Raw genomic sequence first — 21,256 nt, 5'->3', positions numbered from 1 at the left:
CCTATATTCGTGGGATACATATGAGTGAAATGAATCAAATAAAAATAACAACAACCAATCAAAATAATCAAAAATAACAACACACAAACTGGTCGCTTAGGAGGAAACTCCTCCTAGTTGCAAGAAATACATACTCGTTAAACATTAAGGTTCGGTTTAAGTCGGTAGGTGTATACCATGAAATGATATAGCTAAACTTCGCCGACGAAAGCAGGAGTGGCTCAGGCAGTATTGTTCCTCCCTTAATGGTGCGTAGCTAACCCTGAAAAGGGTCTGTTAGCTGCCATCGTCCAAATATTGCTTTCTCTGGTCCCAGAGAAGGGACGTAATCGTGTCAAGGTTCTGGAAAACCCCTAGAATGACATCAACACCTGCAATTGGCGCAGGGGATAGCCAATAGGCCGGAAACTATCCTTACTATCGGCGTTGCTGAACCAGATATTAAGAAGGTTCGGGAACTACGGGCTTGGGGTCGTCACCAGTGTTGGCTATTATTAAAGCCACTGAAGGATACATGCAACCCACCACGTCTTCAACTTAAGGTGCTATATTTTCCAAATTTGTAGTATTGTAAAGCGGTCACTCATCATCATCAACGGCGCAACAACCGGTATCCGGTCTAGGCCTATCTTAATAAGGAACTCCAGAAATCCCGATTTTGCGCCGAGGTCCACCAATTCGATATCCCCAAAAGCTGTCTGGCGTCCTGACCTACGCCATCGCTTCATCTTAGGCAGGGTCTGCCTCGTCTTCTTTTTCTACCATAGATATTGCCCTTATAGACTTTCCGGGTGGGATCATCCTCATCCATACGGATTAAGTGACCCGCCCACCGTAACCTATTGAGCCGGATTTTGTCCACAACAGGACGGTCATGGGATCGCTCATAGATTTCGTCATTGTGTAGGCTACGGAATCGTCCATCCTCATGTAGGGGGCCAAAAATTCTTCGGAGGATTCGTCTCTCGAACGCGGCCAAGAGTTCGCAACTCTTCTTGCTAAGAACCCAAGTTTCCGAGGAATACATGAGGACTGGCGAGATCATAGTCTTGTACAGTAAGAGCTTTGACCCTATGGTGAGACGTTTCGAGCGGAACAGTCTTTGTAAGCTGAAATAGGCTCTGTTGGCTGACAATAACCGTGCGTGGATTTCATCATCGTAGCTGCTATCGGTTGTGATTTTCGACCCTAGATAGGAGAAATTGTCAACGGTTTCAAAGTTGTATTCTCCTATCCTTATTCTTCCTGTTTGACCAGTGCGGTTTGATGTTGTTGGTTGGTTCGACCTCGGTGCTGATGTTGCCACCATATATTTTGTCTTGACTTCATTGATGTGCAGCCCAAGATCTCGCGCCGCCTGCTCGATCTGGATGAAGGCAATTTATACCTCTCGGGTGGTTCTTCCCAAGATGTTGATATCGTCAGCATAGGCCAGTAGTTGGGTGGACTTAAAGAGGATCGTATCTCTTGCATTTACCTCAACATCACGGATCACTTTCTCGAGGGCCCTCTTAGACCGTTGTTGATGTTGAATGGTCTTGAGAGTGATCCTGCTGCTTTTATCTGGCCTCGCACATTGGTCAGGGTCAGCCTAGTCAGTCTTATTAATTTCGTCGGGATACCGAATTCTCTCATGGCCGTGTACAGTTTTACCCTGGCTATGCTATCGTAGGCGGCTTTAAAGTCGATGAACAGATGGTGCAACTGTTGTCCATATTCCAACAGTTTTTCCATCGCTTGCCGCACAGAGAAAATCTGATCTGTTGCTGATTTGCCTGTAGTGAAGCCTCTTTGATATGGGCCAATGATGTTCTGGGCGTATGGGGCTATCCGGCCTAGCAAGATAGCGGAGAATATCTTATAGATGGTACTCAGCAACGTGATACCTCTATAATTGCTGCACTGTGTGATATCTCCCTGAGACAGATAATGTTTCGTTGCCAATCGTCAGGCATTGATTCGCTGTCCCATACCTTGAGCACAAGTTGATGAACCACTTAGTGTAACTGGTCGCCTCCACATTTAACAAATTCGGCTGTAATTCCATCGGTTCCTGGTGACTTATGATTTTTCAGCCGATGAATTGCACGGACTGTTTTTCCTAAACTTGGTGGTGGCAGTATTTGTCCGTCGTCTGCAGTTGGCGTGACCTCCAACTCGCCAATGTTCTGGTTGTTCAGTAGCTCCTCAAAGTACTCAACCCATCGCTCTAATATGCCCATTCTGTCGGAAATCAGATTTCCCTCTTTGTCTCGGCAGGATGAGCATCGAGATGTATAAGGTTTGATCCTGCTGACTTGTTGGTAAAACTTCCGCGCACCCTGTACTTTTCTAGATCACACACTTGTTGGTTCTCCCAGGCTTCCTTTTTCCATCTGTGCAGTCGCTTCTCCGCTCGACGGAGTTCGTGATAAGTCTCCGCGAGTGCCCGCGTTCTTTGAGAATGCAACATTACTCGGTATGCGGCATTCTTCCGTTCCGTTGCTAGCTTATATTCATCGTCAAACCAGCCGTTCCGACTCCTTTTGCGGCTGGGGCCAAGTATGTTTGTGGCCGTATCCATGATAACGTTCTTCAGGTGATTGTGAAGATCATTCGTTGATGCTTCATCTCCAGGTCCTCTTATAGGTGTCGCGGAAGACTGTGTTGTGGATGGCTTGAGTGTTCACTCTCACCTGATTGTCAGAGGTGGTATTGTTATTCGAGCTCGGAGCACCATGCCAACGAGATAGTGATCCGAGTCTATATTGGTCCCCCTATATGTTCTGACATTCATCAAGGCTGAGAGGTGGCGGCGTTCGATCAACACGTGGTCAATTTGATTGAAAGTGGTCCCGTCTGGAGAGGCCCAGGTATGTTTGTGGACCGCTTTCCGCGCAAACCAGGTACTTCCAACAACCATTTCGTGTGACCCTGCTAATTGTGCGGCCACTGCAGTTCAGTTATTGGATCAATAGCTGCGAGACATTTATATACTTCATATAAGAACCATGGGTTGTTAGTTATCAATCAACCAGAGGTTTAAACTTCCGACATGCTTACCTGTTATTTGCCAATGGAACTGCTTGACTCGTTCCTTCATGGTGATTAACGACCTACATATGCAAGTTGACATTTTTTTGGGGGGTGGGAGGGGAATGCATTTACGCACAGACTGTTGGATTTCCGCAACGGTATTTCGTCGGACTGCCAACTAAACGTTTCCCCATCGTCAGAGAGCTGGCCTGGAACCGTTTGTCACATTACTTCGGATTAGTCTCCGAACTCTCCCTTCTTGCGGAGCTTGTCAGTTCAAGGAACCCTCTCCCATTCGGCTCCACCACCGGTCGATCGGAACGTAATGGGCAATATGGCTCCACCTGTCAGCGCTCCTCAGCATCTCCTTGACAATGATCTCAGGAGAGATATTACCTGTGTTGAAATAGAGCTGCCGTTTCGAACCCAGATGGCAGCGTTACCTGATATGTCAGGGCATCATGAAGCTGGGTCCATGTTTAGGTACTGCTCACTGACGAGTACTAAATTAGCTTTGGTCTCCGGAACGAACTTCGCTAGCAATTCGTGAGCGGTTGCAATCCGGTGCATATTGATTTGTAGGATGCGAATCATGTTGATCGCGTCCTAGCTCTTTCCAATTCTACTCTGGAGACTGGACGCCGTCGCGAGCCCGCAGTGTGCGCTACGTTCTCATCAAACGCGCCGTCCTTGTATAGGACCCAACTTTTCTTTGCAGGTGTTCACTTTATGGCCTGCCTGACATTTGCGGCATGTTGCCCTCCTATCAGGTCCCCGACAGGTTGCAGACGTGTGCCCATAATCCAAACCTGGAAACCAAAGCTCTCTCCCAGAAGCTGACAGCTACACAGAACGTAATTTTATTTGTTATACTCAGGCCTAGTTCGAATTGGAGTCCACCACGCTTTGTTTTCCAATGGAAGACTTCCGCTCCGCTATCTTCGGGCTTGATCCTGTAACATATTTCTCTGAGGATTTCCGCAAAAGTTTTGCCTTCTATTGGCTTAATAAACAAACCTGGCGGTCTAGTCCTCCCTCGTCGCCCTACCTTCTTTTGGTGCTCCATCCTTCGTATCCACCTTAATTTTAAGCAGAGGGTTTTCAGATGACACGGCGTATTGTTGTCTCTTGTCCCTCTTCGCCTTCTTCTTCGATGCATACTATCTAACCAGGGTCTAGAAGGGGCTGGCTCCTGATATACGCCACAACTACTACCTTGGCAGAGCCATGCTTCCATCACCCCATCGACGTTGACAAAGAATTGGCTTCGGGGGTCATCACGTTCTCGGATCACAGGCGCATTTATTTCCTGATGGGCATGGAGGCGGAAACGACTCCGACCATTCCCGTTGCGGTCGCCAAGACCGCGTTTGCCCATCACATATCCAAGCAAGGTGTTGTCAGATTCCACCTTGACGTTCAGATCACCTATCACGATCACAATGTCACCTTTAGGAAGCCTCCCCTGAACTGTGTGTAATTGGTCGTAGAAAGCATCCTTCTCCACTATATCGGAAATATCCGTTCTTGGGTAGCTTTGTACAATTGTGATGCTCCTTAACCTGGACAGGAATCTTGCACTTATAAGTCTGTCAAAAACTGGCTCCCAGGTCAAGACAGGGCGCCTTGCGGTAACCATCAGAAGCAACCTCATATCGGATTCGCACCTGCTACCACTTGACTTCCCAGAGTACAAAAGGACATTCCCATTAGTGAGGCATGATGAAGAGGAGTACTATCCAGAGTCCTTCCATCTTATTTGGCTTAGGTCCAGAATGCATAGCTTATACCGGTGGCGGTCCTGCCCAAGCTGGAAAAAGCGAGCATTCTGGGGACCCCTAGCGTTGATTAGAAACCATACCATATATAATACTCATGTTTAAGTCGGTGGTATACTTGTTAGCTTTAAACAACTGGACAAACACGCTAGAATTTCGTTCAAGTGGGTCATATTTGAGTTTTTGAGTTTAGTATCTATGAGGTAGTAGTGGTACATCCAGCTCTAATGATATCCACCTCCATATTGGCATAGTCTTCCCTCCGACTATAATAGTCGGAGGGTACGTTTCCTATTTCTGGTATTTCGATGTTATGCGTGAATCACAGCCAATTATTGGTTTATGGATTTACTCCAAGCGCGATCGATTCCACCCTTATTGAAGTTGATGCAAATTTTAACAATACCTCCTAGATGGTGTTGAAAATTATGGAGACGGTTGCCTTGATTTCTTTGTAGTAATTTTCCGTGAAGTACTCCGGTTTTTTAGCCTCATCGGATTGTAGTTCTTTGTTGTTCTCACAAACTGTGTCCATAATATTGCCAATTTCGCCATCCTTTGTTGCAGGTGGTTATAAACCTTCCGGCTTGGTGGATCCTTTTTAATGTAGAGAAATACTTAATTTCCTTCCCGAGGGCTTTCTGTACCTAGAATATAGTCTATATCTCCCTTGTTCATCTTCCTTATCTTATCAGTTAAGCCAGCTGGTTTCGAATGGTACCAGGTGCTGCGCAGGTTCAGTCGATGAACAAAACGTTGAGACCAATTTCGGCTTTTGGTATGATGCCTTCCACAGTCGAAGGTGTTTTGAAGCCCGAGGTTGCAAAGCTTCACATAACTGAATCGGGTAATTTGAACTCCTGTCGACAACCCAAAATTTGTTTAAAAAAGTCGCTACAACACCCTTCTTATTGGCTCTCAACAAAGGAAATATCAAAAATCAATAATAGGCTTGGCTATCTGCAGCCCATGTAAGGCAAGGGAAAAAAGGACCCTCATTTCATATACAGCTGTCCACCTTTCTCAGACTTAAGATGAAAATAAGTTTGAAGAACCTAACTTAATCTAAAAGGCCACACCTGCCATAGTGGACAACTTAATGTCACGCGATCAAACGCGGATTTCTTTTCTAATTTTAAGTTTTAACGTTTTTTGATTGCAGAATCCAGATTGGAATTGGAATCTTTTTGCTTGCTTTTCAGAAATGGTACCATGCGTAGGAAAAAAAATTATGTGTCAAGTAGTGCAACACAGACAGAAAACAACTATCCATTCTGTAGCGAAGACGTATATTCAATCTAATCTGACACTATGTCTCGATATAAAAGCTAACCCCATCTGATTCAAGGGTAAGTACTTTATGAGTCTCTCTTACACCTAAAACACGTGCCGAAACCTCATGCACAATATCTACAGCCGGAACAAACATTCCGGACAGGAAAGGCAAACTGTTCGAGCTTCCATAGATAGTTACACGCTCTGTGACTCACTCAAAGTGTTGTTAGTCAATTGGCATACTAGATCGCAGCCTATTGTCGCCATCACACATCGTGCCTAATTTGCTTATGAAACTAAGTAAGAAATCGTGTCTCTGAGGTGATCACCGTGTTGCCTCGTAACAAATTAAGTGGAAAATGCTCCACCATTGTAGACCCCCTCCTAGGCAACAAGCAACAGTTACTCTCTTGGACCACTCGTTTACCGCAAACTAGATAGACTCTATCTCGTCGTCATATTGCCGTGACTGCAAACAGTCACTAAGCCTGTTACTGTTCACTCGAATTGTATAGTACGTGCTTCACAGGTGGCGCCGGGGTTCAAAACTTGTCGCTAAATGTATTAAAATTATATTTCTCTTGGTAACGAGTTTGATAGCTGACGAGATTATTATGCTCACAGAATTCAAAATGGGAGAGTTACGAGGGATGCGGTACTATCGTGAAACTAGATCGTGACATCATTTTCCAATAGAAGCTGGTAAACAAGCAGTTCCGATGTCAACCAGAAAGGGTGACGATAATGGCAGTTGAGGTCAGCGGAAGTGACGAGATTGCCGCAATTTGGGGTCTTCTTGATTTGTATTCAGGAAAGACTGACCAACTATCAAGTTCTATGCGCAAAACAAAACAATTAACTGCTAAAAACGTGTTACCGAGAGGGGCTGAGATCTATTATTTGAAAGTGGTTTCTCATTAGAATGTAGTGTTCCATGACATCTGATAAAAAACATAAATTTGGAAACTCAAAATAATCATACGCGTCTGGAATAGTAGATTGAAACAGTTGTTTTAAAAAGTACTAATTAATCACAATGTTCTTAAAAAAACATTACATGATCAAGCTCTGCGCGCAACTTGTCAAAAGTTATGGTGATACGAATCAACCAATTCATTAATTCTCTGAGAATCCTACTCCGTCATCATCGCCACTTTCAACATAGCAGAAAATTGCTAAGGAAAGCAGAAAGAAATGGCCGACAGTCTGCATTTTAGATAGCCAGCAAGCAGCCGTACATTTTCTAGACAGTGTTATTACCCGAGACAGAAAAAGAAAGGGGAAATTTTTGCCTGAATCCCAAATTTTTTTCGGAGGAGACGCCCATCATTTTTACGTCGAAGCGGAATTTTTTCACTACGACCCTAACCGGGAATCGGCATTTGAGTACCTCACAAGTGTAAAGCGTCGAAGTGTCAAGCGGCATACCCCGACGTCCTGTTAAAAACAAACTGAAATAATGAGCGAAAATGTGGCTGGTTACTAACTACTAAGTGCTCCTAGCCGCACTGTCTGCGCATCCGCAGAACACAACCTGTTAACGCTGATTTTACAGTTCGCTCTGGCAGATTTCTTCATATGTCCGAAGAATAAAGCTTTCCTCATTAAGTGGACCCAAGCGCGCCCTGACAACCGCTCTACATAATGTTCCTATCCAGGTCTCCCAGATTGTATACTAGGCCTAGAAAAAGTCTTGAGGCTCAAGAAGATTGAAGTATTTTTCAATCATTGCTCAGAACCCTTGGACTTTTGACCCCGGGGCACTGACACCGTAGTGGTCCATTATACTCTACATTCACGCCTGACGGAATATTCTAGATTAATTTATAAGTGGTTGGATTTCTGCACATGAAGTGTTCTTTGGTTTCTCCTGGACCGGACTGTTCGAAAGAAAAAGCAGACTTGTTCTGTTTGCGTTGAATATCGTGGTCATAATGCAGATGATACCGAGACACACAATTATTTGGAGTGAACCTGTTTTATAATGAAAACACTTTTGTTTAACCGTGACCCAACCTAGCCATGATGCATAGGCGAACAACGACCTTCGCTGCCATATCGTCCTATCAGTCACGCTATGAATCGAGAAAAGCTCTGGATAAGATATCCATGTCTTCAACATACGCCACTATCTGAAGCAACTGAAATTCATTTCAATTCCTTGTCGAAGTTCTAAAAATGATCAACTCTGCAAGAAGTAGTAGTACTTGAAATCTTATCTGAAACCGTCCCCATTCATAAAATTATACGGAGAAACGGGACCCACCTCCACCTCCCTCTCATCAGGCTTACATCTATGTTATAGTTTCCATTAGCTATGTTGGGAAATTGGCTCCATTGTATGAGATAATTTGCAAAGGAGTTGTCGACGATCCCTTATATGTGACCTAGCCACTGAACCTTCTGCGTGCTTATGAACATATCTATGGTGCAGCGAAGTTGTTCATTTGTCAATCTCAGGCCAGAGCATTTCGATATGACGCAGATATGAGTTAATAAAAGCTTGTAGATGTACCGCGGAAACAAGCCTGTTCCCTGTCGATCAAGCTCTCGAGATTTTGCTTGATGTGCTTTTAGAATTATTTTAGGCAGGGAGCAACAAATACATCTTCAATTATCACAATCAAGGCGAGTGTCCTCTCTCGAAATCTTAACGATCATCTAATTGTTCCATTCCCTGGGAAAGATTTCGAATTTCCATATAAGTACAAATAGTAGATCTGCAGAAACTACAGGTGCTGAGATGAACAATTCCATGGGAAGACCGTCAAACACTGCAGTCTTATTTGGCTTGAACAAATTGCACACTACACTAAACTTCGCGAGATTTTTCGTAGTATCAAAGGTCGAGCGCGGTACGCTCGCCACCACTTCCCTTCATCCATCTACTTTTAAAACAACGCTGTCAGGCAAATCTTGTGACAAGGCCGAGGACCTGAGTAGCGCCAGGAAAAAAACATTTTTAATGCTAATCCATCCAATATTTTCAGACGGGCTATTCAGCAAGATAGCTCTCCCACTGTTGAACGATAGCCGGATCTTGTAAACGGTCGATGTTAAACTGCGAAAACTCACGAACCTCCCACCATTATCGTTACAGCCGGCAAGGCCGTATTTCCTCATCACATGTCCAAGCAAGGTGTTGTCAGAATTCTGTTTGGCATTCAGATCACCACCACAAAGTCCCTTAAGGAAGCCTCTCCTGAACTGCGTGTAATTGCGTCCAACCATGACGACGCCGTTGCCATAAGCTTCAACCCCATAGAGGAGTGAGATTCCTACCATCTAACCTCGTTTAATTCAGCTTGTAGCACTGGAAATCTCCCCCTCAAGTTGGAGGAAGTGACCGTACACATTTTCCAAAAACCAATCATAGCCAAAGGTCGTAAGGTACAAATCTGTCCTTACTCTATAAATGACGATTTCCTAGCAAGAAAATTTCGAAATTTACAGGTTGCTAGTCACAAATTTATATCTGTTTTAATCAAATTTTACAGTAAGCAGGGAATACTCAAGGGGGGCGGGGAGTCACCATCTCTGTGAGAAACAAAGCCGCACCTACTCCCTGAGATGCCGGGGTGGCTACGGCTTCTCAAACGAAATTGGGAGTTGGAATTCAGAGAAGACATACTGTTCAAATCATGGGAAAAGAACCATGATCAGCGAATTGGAATCTTAACCGACGGGTCAGCCATAGAAACAAATTCCCACTCTGGGGTGTTTTCGGAAAATCCGTTTATAAAACTGGTCTGACTGCTCGGAAAAAATGACAACTACAGGCGACCCACCCGCCCATCTTGGGCGAATGGTTTTCACTGCCTGGCATAGCATGCAATGGAATTGTCGCCCTCCCTTAATGTGGGAGCTTTATATTGCCACCTTCAGCAACTCAGTAAAAAGATTAGCAGAGCACAGTTTCAACTTCATCTTTGTGTTGAGATAAGGTAGCCAAAGCGGAACTAGCGCTTTTAATGCACCGAGCAACATCCAGTTCGGTGCCACCGTCAGCAGAAACCACTTTGCGATCAGCAGTGAATTTAGGAGTTGTCATCGGGATGTGCGTAACAAGAAAGGAGCTGATATCGGCCTCGAATCTAATGGTAACTTACTTCCGTTTGTGTGTTTCTTTCGTCACGTCTCGCAGAGTTGGCCGCTTGTATGATCCAACTGCCGCTGGACAGTGGGAAAGCTATCTTGCTGAGCAGCTTGAGAATATCAGTGGGCATTGAATTCCCATCAAAAATGTTCTTTCCTTGGAATGTCGTCGAGCACGTTTCGAAGAGGGTTCTCAAGATCTGGCTAGAATTACTGAATAGAAAGGATTGAAGGCAGATTTATTTATCGCTGCAGCTGCTGTTATTGCAGATCTGCTACTTCCAATCGTACGGAAATCTTGGAAATCCACGACTTTTCCCAGAGAATGGAAGAGGGGGATGATTGTCAAGATTCCAAAGAGGGGCACCCGTTTTGAATCTGACAATTGAAGGAGTATCTGCATGGACCCTGCTGTTTCAAAGACAATGGCTAAAATAATCCTAGAACGCATCTCGAAAGTTTGATCGACAGAGAGTAGGCTGGTTTCCTCTTCTCTTCACCGACTTCGAGAAATCTTTTGACAGCGTGAGCAGGGAGTGTGGCGTGCTCTGCGTAGGATGGATATTCCAAAGAACCTAATAGCTACCATCAGAGGGACTTATGATTGCGGGAAATGTCACGTCAAATTCCAAAGTAGTTCGAAAGTGGAGTCTGTGAGAGTCATACCTTGTCACCGATATTATTTCTTCTTGTTATCGGTAGCGTTCTTCATGCTGACGATGACATCTTTCCTCTTCGTTCCGTCTCGACTACACTGATAACATCTGTTTGCTGATCGCAGAGTGGTTAATCTGATTATAGTTGCCAAAGAGCGTACAAATATTCCAAAAAACCAATCTGGCTATTCAGATCCCCATCGCCATCACGACCATTCTAAACCCCGTGTAATTTATAGACAAGGAGTAGCTTTCTCCAAACTACATTTTTTTTGTTTATAACGTAAATATATATTTCGAGAGGGGTATGTCCCTTTCTTCAGTACAAAGCTAGTAGCAAAGTAGGGTAGCTTTGTACTGAAGAAGGTTCTATGTCGCTCCCGAAATATATGTTTACGTTATAAACAAAAAGAAATTGTTGAGATGGGGGAACAACCCTTCAACTCTCCGAAGAAGTGAAATATCGAGTTATTTTAGATAAGGAGCTTCTTTGGAATAAACAGGTAAAAATGAGATGAGCTCTCACAGCTTATGGACTGTGCAAACGGGCTTTTGTCTCGACATGGGGTCTTAGGCCTCATATAGTAACGTGTTATACGTTTCTATCATTAGGCCGATGTTCGCTTATGATTAGAGAGACAAGAGTTTTCACTGTAAACTAACCACATTTCAAAGGATTGTATCAACATGAGTACGACATCCGGCGCAGCTCTAGATGAACTACCCTATTACTACTATTAACTTGGATATATTTAGTCAAAGTACTGCAATGAGAGCAGCTCATAGACTAATTCGTTTAGATTTATGGGGTAACAATGGACGTGGGGGGCACCGAGCATTGCAAGAACTGAATTCAATTTTTGTAATGCCTTCTGATTCTCTGATCCCCACATATGCTTGGTAGGAAATATGAAGTTATCCTGAAACGTAGAGAAAACTGCGACGAAATAGAAGAATGCGTGATACGATATACTGAAGCCTTCTACATCGGCAGGTCCAAAAGAGAATAAAATTCTGGTCAGAGTAAAATTATGCGGTGTTTCCAACGATTAATTAATTGAAGTAATAAAAACTTGTTGTTTCTTTTTCGTTGGTGTGGGTATTTATTCTGCAAACAAGTTTGCACTGATGAAAGGAACAAGTGGTTCCCGAAATATCGGTGTTTACAAGAATAAATACCCACACCAACGAAAAAGAAACAACAAGTTTTTATTACTTCAATTAATAAAATTCTGCTACGATCTTTCAGGCTGTTGATGCTAACGATGCCAACCTGGATCATTGATGGCGTTGAGCAGTCCTTTGATTATTTCAAAAATATTTCAGTTTGAAGTCTACACAATGAAATTTCGGATGCCTTAGCAAAAGAAGCTTTACTTTCTCCCAGCCTAAATGTTGTTAGACACAGCAAGTTGTTCCTGTCATAACTAAAGAAACATACTGCAAGGTTTATCCTGTAGAAAAGTAGGAAGATTTGCGGAAGTATTGTTGGCATTCTGATTGGACATAATTCCAGGAAACGGAATCCACGGAACATTTTCTATGTGAATGCCCCGCCTATGAACACATTAGATGTCAGATCTTTGTTGCTGATGTGCTTCATTTTCAGCGGGTAGCATCACATCGATTCACGGAAATCCTGGAATACACAGACTTGTCTGAGATATTTCATTAGACCCCCCGTGGTATACAATAACACTCAGTGTGCTGAGAGCTGTCTACTGAGGAGCAATCCCGTTTTGGGCATAGTAACATCACAATATGCCGTCACTCATTGACCGATCTAGGTAACTTTTTTTATGGTCATACCATTTAGGGATATATCGAAATCAAGCGCCGCAGAAAACATACCCACTAAAATCAGCTAGGCTACGACTGAGTTTTCCCCATTCCAGCAGCTTTCTTTGCATTTTTTGGTTTCGTTTTTATTGTGGTCCACCCCGGTCTTTGGTTAGCTTCGCTGAGGAATTTAATGTTCCTCAGTAGCTTATATCTTTAGGCATCATATGTTAGCTAGTGGTTCGTTTTTCTCTTTTCAATCGTCTTATTATATTAGCTCTATAAGCCAATTTTCTGACTTCGTTATTCTCATGTGAGCAAAGTCAGTGGATATGTTTAATTGCTTGGCCTTTGATGACTTCACTAGCCAACTGTGCTTTCATCCACGGAGCGTCTACTATGCACTTTATTTTGGAACGTTTGTATTACCTTCAGATTTGATTCTTTGGCACAGCCCCAGAGCTGGATGCCGTACACCCATACGGGTCGTAGGATCTGCTTACAGATTTGCAGCTTCTTGTCGATGGTCAGGTGGGAATTCCTTTCTCGCGGATGAGTGGCGAAATAAGATCCTGCGCCACTTAAAAGTAGTTGAGGTGATTTGGGTTGAAGGCTCTATATTCCAGGCACCTTCTGCTGCTGTCCTGTCTGCAAGATACTGATTGCCCACATACTCCTTCTTTCCAGAGACTGAGTTGGATCAACTCCACGGTCCTTACTGATGTGTATCTCCGCTCCGCATCTCCCACATTGCTTTGACCTGGCATCTAAAGTATCATTTCCTGCCGTATGCCTCTAGTAGTAGGCCGAAGTCTCGCGAACTTCTTCCTTCCTGCTTGAGCCCTTATAAAGCTCAGATGTCGTAGCTGACGAGGGGACGCTTTGTCGGTCCGTGAACACTGTGAACGGCCTGCCTTCTAGGGAGAAGCGGAGGTATTTGATGCTCAAGTACGCGACGGGCAGTTCGCGATCGTAGGTACTGTAGTTCCATTGAGCGGGGTTCAACTGCTTTTGGTGAAGAGCAGCGATGTCAGAGGCATCAACAAAAACGGATAGGGGTGCATCTTGCAGAGGAAATGCTAAGAGTGTAGCGTCGGCCAGTTGTTGACGGGACAGAAAGATCTATGGATTCAGGGGAAGTCTAATCTGCCAGAACCGAGGAAGAGGGGTCTGGAGGATCGTAGCCCTCTAATCTTATCTAAGAATTATATTCCGAAACAACAGGGCTAATTGACTTGCCTTGAAATGTGTCATTGGACGTCCGCCTCAATTTTTAACAGATGAGGTTGATGTTGCACACTTCACTTTACTTCACTCATATCCACTAGAATCCTCGCGATGACATCTTTCCTCTTCGGAGGGCCGACCTGGACTCTCAACGTCGGTGTGCACTGATGACTCGTAGATTCCAAACACCTCATCCGAAATTTTCATCTTCCACCATCGTTTTGGACTACAACAAATATTATCTTTAGGTCCGTGATAAAAGCACTCTACCGGGCTGACGTTCATATTATTTGGTCAGACAAATGAGAAAATTATCGTATTGACGCTAATTATTGCAGCAAGAAAATGAATCAGACCAAATGAGACCCGTGAGACAGAAAATAATCGGTGCCTTCATAAAATCAAAACTAAGATTAACCTTTTCATTCTTCCATAGAAGGGAACTCATTCACGATGTGAAGAATCGTTAACGTTCATTGTCATGCTGTTCTAAGATTGCTGGCAATATTGCGAAGAAAGGGGGAAGAAAAACATCTTGCTCGTATCATATGGCGCCATTCATCTAAATCCCAACCAGATTAAGACCGCCGATTCCCTACATCTAAAGCCCGAAAGCAACTGGTTGATATTCACTGACAGCCGCAATACACACTGTCCCGCATTCGGCATGAATTGATGATAGTCCCGCGTTGACCTTGTCCTTTAGCTATTTTCAATGAGCGTCGCCTTATCAGTGCCCCCTTGAGACTCCGATATCAACAAAGCTACGACAGCAAACCAGTTTCGTATCACTCCCCGAGCGGCAAAATAACGTTTCTCAGGTGACAGCGCTGGTGGTGTCGCTAAAATTAGCGACATCTTATCAGAAAAATTTTATCACCTTTTATATGACCCAGCAATCACGTAGGTTTCCTCAGCTCCAGGACACCGCAGCATCCAGAGGACGAGGCAAGAAGCCCTTCCATCGCAGGCGCTAACATCAGCTGACACCAAATCGATTCGTGCCAGCGGCCAGGCAGCCTGGCGCGAGTGTCATTGCCCCGGCAGGCGAGGGGAGCACCTCAGGGCCAGAAGTCTCTTACAAGACCAACGCTACCAGCGAACCGCAGCCAACGAATGTTACTTACCTTGAACTACCGCCTCTTGCCAATTGTGTGTGGATAAAACGACTCCGGTGAGGCACAGATTGAAGACTTCGTTTCTTGCTTCTCAACCTTCTGTTGCTTCCTGTCACGTCCCAACTCCGCTAGCAACCTATGCGTCGACTGTCTATCGGAAAACTTGAAACTCCAGTCAAAACCCGCGAGAAGGAAACCAAAACAAAAGAAGTTTGACAAAAAAAATCAACCGCAACTCGGAATTTTCACTAGCCAAGCGCACCACCTCTGGACCACTGCGATATTGTGCAAATTACGTGCGCGCACCTACGATTTAACCAATTTCCCGGCCTGGCAAATTATGCCATTCGCAACGCCCGGACTTGCTCTCAGATGGATGTTTCGACTTGTCCCGGCAAAACTTTATTTCATCAATTACAAACTGAATAAATGAAAACTCCAGAAATTCAATTAGATACTCCGGAGGACGAGTAACCGCGACGACGAGTTTTCGCTATTCGGGGAATCGCGCAACGTCTATTAAATTCACATGAAATTCGCATTCGTCGCTCGAAACGGGTCTTCTCGTCCTCGTCGTGCAAACGAAAACAATAGAAATCGAGCGTGTTGTTGTCAACCAGTTGTCAGATGGGAAGATTGTTGTTTGGGCATGGCATTGCCAACGTGAGATGGTTGCGCTGATGTTGCAAAGTGGTTGGAAGGTGGAGACATCTGCCGGATATGAAGTGGAAGTGTAGGAGAAACGGAAGGTTGCGGTTTAAATTCACTTCCGCTTTGTGAAAAAAATTTCTCGTTGGGATTTTTGTATAAATTGTATAGCCCGTGGCTGTATTTGACAAAAATATTGTCATTTTCTTAATAAAAGCGGTTCCGAAGTGTAAGCACCACCTCTCTTTGAGAGTTGCCCGTGGAGTCCCAAGTGTCTGATTTGCCACAAACAAGTTCTGGCATCTAATACGATGGTTGTTTGGGGCAAGTTTGCCTGTTTTTAGTGATTTCATTAGAGTAAACAATGGAGAGCTTCTCAGTGTTTAGTGATTGAGATTGTCAGGTAAACTCATTGCGGTAATCTCCCAAAAGACGGGGAACGATGAATGCGAGTCTCCTGCGCCTAAAAACGGGATAAATTGTACCAACCGGTCCTCTAGGTTAGGGGTTGGGGTAGATCTGACAACTCTATATGGAAAACAACGTGTTACGAAGCCACAACAGGAGCCTCGGACTGGACGGATTACACAACAACGAACCCGGCAACGACAACGGAATAACGATTTGAGCATTTTCTCATGGAACCGGCGCTCCCTGTATAGACTGAATGCTGGTGAGCAGCTAGCCGATACCCTATCCCAATATAACGCTGATGTAAAAGCGTTACAGAAGATGCGTTGGACATGGACCGGTTTCCTGGAGAAGAGCCGCTACACCATATATTATAGTGGCCGTCCAGTAAACCATATGCTCGCAGTAGGTTTATTAGTCAGCTAAAAAATGAAACCTGCTGTTATCGGCTTTAAAAACATAAGCGACAGGCTATGCACTCTGCGTTTTCGAGGCAAGTTTAAAAATATAAGCCTCATTAACGTTCACGCCCCTACAGAGGAGACTGCAGAGTCGGAAAAGGATACCTTCTACGAGGCAGTAGAACGAACCCTCGAAGCCTGTCCCAGATATGATATCAAAATTATACTTGGGGATTTTAACAGCCAAGTAGGGACGGCGCCCGTATTTAGGCGATACGTTGGTTCCCATAGTTTACATCAAAATACAAACGATAACGGACTGCGGATTATTCAATTAGCAGTGTCACACGAAATGGTTGCTGGAAGTACCTGGTTTGCGCGGAAAGCGGTCCACAAACATACGTGGGCCTCTCCAGACGGGACCACTTTCAACCAAATTGACCACGTGTTGATCGACCGCCGCCACTTCTCAGCCTTGATGAATATCACAACATATAGACTCGGATCACTATCTCGTTGGCATGGTGCTCCGAGCTCGAATAACAACACCCCTCAGAATCCCCTCTGACAATCGGGTAAGAGATAACACTGAATCCATCCACAATACAGCCGTCCGCGACACCTATAAGAGGGAAATGGATGCCGCAATAACCGCAGTCAACAGAGATCCTGGAGATGAAGCATCAACAAATGATCTTCACAACCACCTGAAGAACGTTATCATTGATACGGCCACAAGCATACTTGGCCCCAGCCGCAAAAGGAGTCGGAACGGCTGGTTTGGCGATGAATGTAAGCTAGCAACGAAACGGAAGAATGCCGCATACCGAGTAATGTTGCATTCTCAAAGAACGCAGGCACGCGCGGAAACTTATCACGAACTCTGTCGAGCGGGGAAGCGACTTCACAGACGGAAAAAGGAAGGCTGGGAGAATCAACAAGTCTATGAACTATAATAGAAAAGTACAGGAAGCAACCGCACCAGGCGCGGAAGTCTTATCAACAACTCAGCAGGATGAAGCCGATGTTCATCCTGCCGAGACAGAGATGGAAATCTGATTTCCGACGGAATGGGCATATTGGAGCGATGTGTTGAGTACTTTGATCAGCCATTGAACAACCAAAACATCGACGAGTTGGAGGTCCCGCCAACTGAAGACGACGGACAAATACTGTCACCACCAAGCATATAAGAAACAATCCGTGCAATTCATCGGCTTAAAAATCATAAGTCGCCAGGAGCCGATGGAATTACAGCCAAATCAGTTAAATATGGAGCCGACCTATTACACCAAATTGTTCATCAACTTGTGCTCAAGGTGTGGGGCAGCGAATCAATGCCTGACGACTGACAAAGAGGCATTATCTGTCCCATACATAAAAAAGGAGATATCATGCTGTGCACCAAATATAGAGGTATCACGTTGCTGAGTACCGTCTATAAAATATTTTCCGCTGCTAGGCCGGATAGCCTCAAACCCCCAGAATATCATTGGCCCATACCAAAGAGACATCACTCCAGGCAAATCAGCAACAGATCAGATTTTCTCTCTGCGGCAAGCGATGGAAAAGCCGTTGGAATATAAACATTAGTTGCACCATCTATTCATCAATTTTAAAGCCGCCTATGATAGCATAGCCAGGGTGAAACTGTACACGGCCATGAGAGAATTCGGTATTCCGCCGAAATTGATAAGACTGACTAGGCTGACCCTGACCAATGTGCGAGGCCAGATAAAAGCAGCAGGATCACTCTCAAGACCATTCAACATCAACAACGGTCTACGACAAGGGGATGCCCTATCATGCGTCCTCTTTAACCTAGCCCTCGAGAAAGTGATCCGTGATGCTGAGGAAAATGCAAGAGGTACGATTCTCTTTAAGTCCACCCAACTACTAGCCTATGCTGACGATATCGACATCATGGGAAGAACCACCCGAGACATACAAGCTGCCTTCATCCAGATCGAGCAGGCGGAGTGAGATCTTGAGCTGCACATCAATGAAGGCAAAACAAAATATATGGTGGGAACGTCAGCACCGAAAACCAACCAACCAACAACATCAAATCGCACTGGTCAAACAGGAAGAATAAAGATAGAAGAATACAACTTTGAGACCGTTGATAATTTCTCCTATCTAGGGTCGAAAATCTCAACCGATAACAGCTACGATCATGAAATCCGCCAACAGAGCCTATTTCAGCTTACAAAAACTATTCCTCTCAAAACGTCTCACCATATGATGGCGTAAGTCAGGCGCTAAAACGCTTTTAGGGATATCGAATTGGTGGACCTCGGCGCAAAACCGGGATGTCTCGACTTTCTTATTAAGGCAGGCCTAGACCGGATACCGGTTGTTGCGCCGTTGATGATGATGATGATCAAGCTTACCTGTCCTAGTGAGTGGTACTATGGTGGTTTTGGCTGGATTGATCCGCAGTCCCACCTTCCTGCACCAGGCGCTAGTAACCCTTAGTCCAGTTTGCATTCTGTCACATAGGGTATCTTCATATGTGCCTCTATAGATTAAAACAATGTCGTCCGCGAAACCCTGGACCTGTATTCCAGAATTTGTTAGCACGTCCAGGAGTTCGTCCACTACTATACTCCACATAAGCGGCGATAGTACCCCGCCCTGTGGACACAGTGTTATTTCTTTTGTTTCTATGGCATCCCGTAGTACATCCGTCACCTGATATAGAGCAGTTTCAATTGACTGTCCTGCCCGGTAAGCGTGTTGACGATGATGTAAGGGATTACGCTTTAGAACGTTAGTTCTAATATAGTTGTCTATGACTTTCTCTACCGTTTTGAGTACGAACGACGTTAGGCAAATTGGTCTGAAAGATCCCGGGAAATGAGTTCTGAGAAGCAGGTGTATCCTGTCCTCCTCATTCTCGGTAAATGTCTCATCTTCCTTGTTCAAACAGACAGAGGATATTGCCCCGTCTTTGGCTACAGCCTTGTAAAGCCTGGTTGCTTTTGTGATCTGTTCGATCCTTTCACATAATTCCCTGAAGCTGTTCCGTTTTTCCCTGATCGCGTTGCTATACTCAGTCAATGCATTTTTGTACCTCTGTCAGTCCCCGGTTTGTTTTGCCCGGTTGAAGAGTGTTCGTGCCTTTGTTCTCATTCTGGCTAGGTTCCTGTTCCACCATGGTACATTCCTCGATGACTTAACTGCCTTAGCCGAACACCTCATATGCGTCAATGACGACTGTGTTGAAGTTTTTCACCATTGTGTCTAGTTCCAGTTCGCTCCTGATGTCACCGCCTTCTTGAAGGTAGGCAATGTTGTTGCTTAAGTGCGTTCTCCTGGGATTCCTTATTATTCTTTCTATTTCGGAGTTATCCTCAATGTCGAATCTGAGTATCCTGTGATCAGGTATAGAGGGTTCATACGACACCCTCCAATTCCTGACCAGCTCGTTCATTAGAGTATTTCCTAGAGTTATGTCTAGTAGTTGGTGTCGCTGCTTCCCCAGACTTTGTGATGGGCGTTGGCATCGCAGACGAGGAGAAGTGGTAACGCCCTCTTCTCACAGTACTTCACCAGTTTAGCGACTTGTTCCGGTGGAACCTGGATTTCGTCTCCTGGGAAGTATCCCGATGCCACGACTGCCTCTCGAGTGCTCCGCTTGGCTTCCAGTTAGACTTGACTAGACGTTTTAAATTACGTTTAAGAATTATGCAAACTCTTCGTTTTTTACAAGAGGAGTCCCAAATTACCTGCATGCTTCCTCCTTGCAGATCGCGAATCTGCCCCCGGTAGACCCAGGGCTCCTGAGCTAGCACTATTCCAATGTTGCCTTGCAATTACTGCAAATGCAGCTTTCGCATGGTGGCGGTTTATCTGGCCTATCTTAGTGCTGGCAATTGGTTCCGTTATTGTTTGCAGCTCTTCGCTATGGTCGCCTCCTTCTCCGACATGGCGCTTTCTTCCGCATCGTTGTTCACCCAGCTTCTGCTCTTCACTAGGCAGCAGGTCTGCTTCCCTGGTTGATCCAGTCCAACATTTGATTCCCACGAGTATGAGGAAGGTCCGCCGTGACATAGCCCACGTAGCACAGTAAGGTTGAACTTACTCACTGTGGCGTTCAGGTACCAGTGAAGCTCCGCTCGAATACAGTCAGTTATTCTCGACTGCAATCTATCCAATGGGCACGGTTCGCATGACACCCTGGATTGAGGGAGGTATTTTTCGACTCCCCAGTCTAGATCCGTAACGTTTTGTTAATAGTAGGGTCACCTCGTACAGGGTGCGACTATTACCACTCACTAACGGTCTTCGTAGATGAGAGGCTTGGCCCCTGAAAAGCCATACATCGCCTTAGAGGAGAGACAGCTCACCTTCAAAGAGAGATATGTTGACCTCAGGGAGCTATATTCCGCGTCGTCTATCCTGCAGTGCACTGCTTGACTCCATGAAGAATCTACTTCTTCCCAGCCCTTTTTTGTATCTGTTGTAGGTTAAATTCTTCGCATTTGCCAATAATATTAAACTCAGAGTGTGAAGCGTATAAGGTTGACTATTATCAACGATTTATTTAAATCGCTATCTAAAAAATAGAGGGCAATGGAATTTTTAATTATGTTACACGGAGTTGTCATGCACTCGTCGCTTCTCACATCTTCTTCTTTTTCTTCAGCCTTTGTCCCGTTCACAAGCGGGGTCGGTTCTTCGTGATGGGTTTCGCCATTTTATTTTATCAAATGCCTGATCTAGATGTAATCGCAAGGCTTTTGAATCCCCATCCAGCGTATCAACCGCTGTTGTTTCTGTCGGCCTTTTGGTCGCTCACTATTGGCTTCGATGTTCAGACTAATATTGGGAAGTGAGCTTTCATTAAG

The 21,256-nt window shown here is 44.8% G+C and overlaps 1 protein-coding gene across 2 annotated transcripts in view; it reads right to left on the bottom strand.

Annotated features, from left to right (window-relative positions):
• LOC119646689 (protein pinocchio) overlaps positions 1-15,537 on the bottom strand; it is a 220,109-nt gene extending 204,572 nt beyond the window's left edge. Inside the window, exon 1 of one of the 2 annotated variants that reach the window (XM_038047252.1) lies at positions 14,953-15,537. The gene's annotated coding sequence lies outside the window, so the exon portion shown is untranslated. The remainder of the gene's footprint in view (positions 1-14,952) is intronic. The other variant, XM_038047251.1, reaches the window with a different exon arrangement.
• Between the last annotated feature and the right edge of the window lie 5,719 nt (positions 15,538-21,256).

Source organism: Hermetia illucens, chromosome 1 (genome assembly GCF_905115235.1).
Source record: "Hermetia illucens chromosome 1, iHerIll2.2.curated.20191125, whole genome shotgun sequence".
Lineage (NCBI taxonomy): Eukaryota > Metazoa > Arthropoda > Insecta > Diptera > Stratiomyidae > Hermetia > Hermetia illucens.
This window is presented reverse-complemented; position numbering and strand designations above follow the sequence as displayed.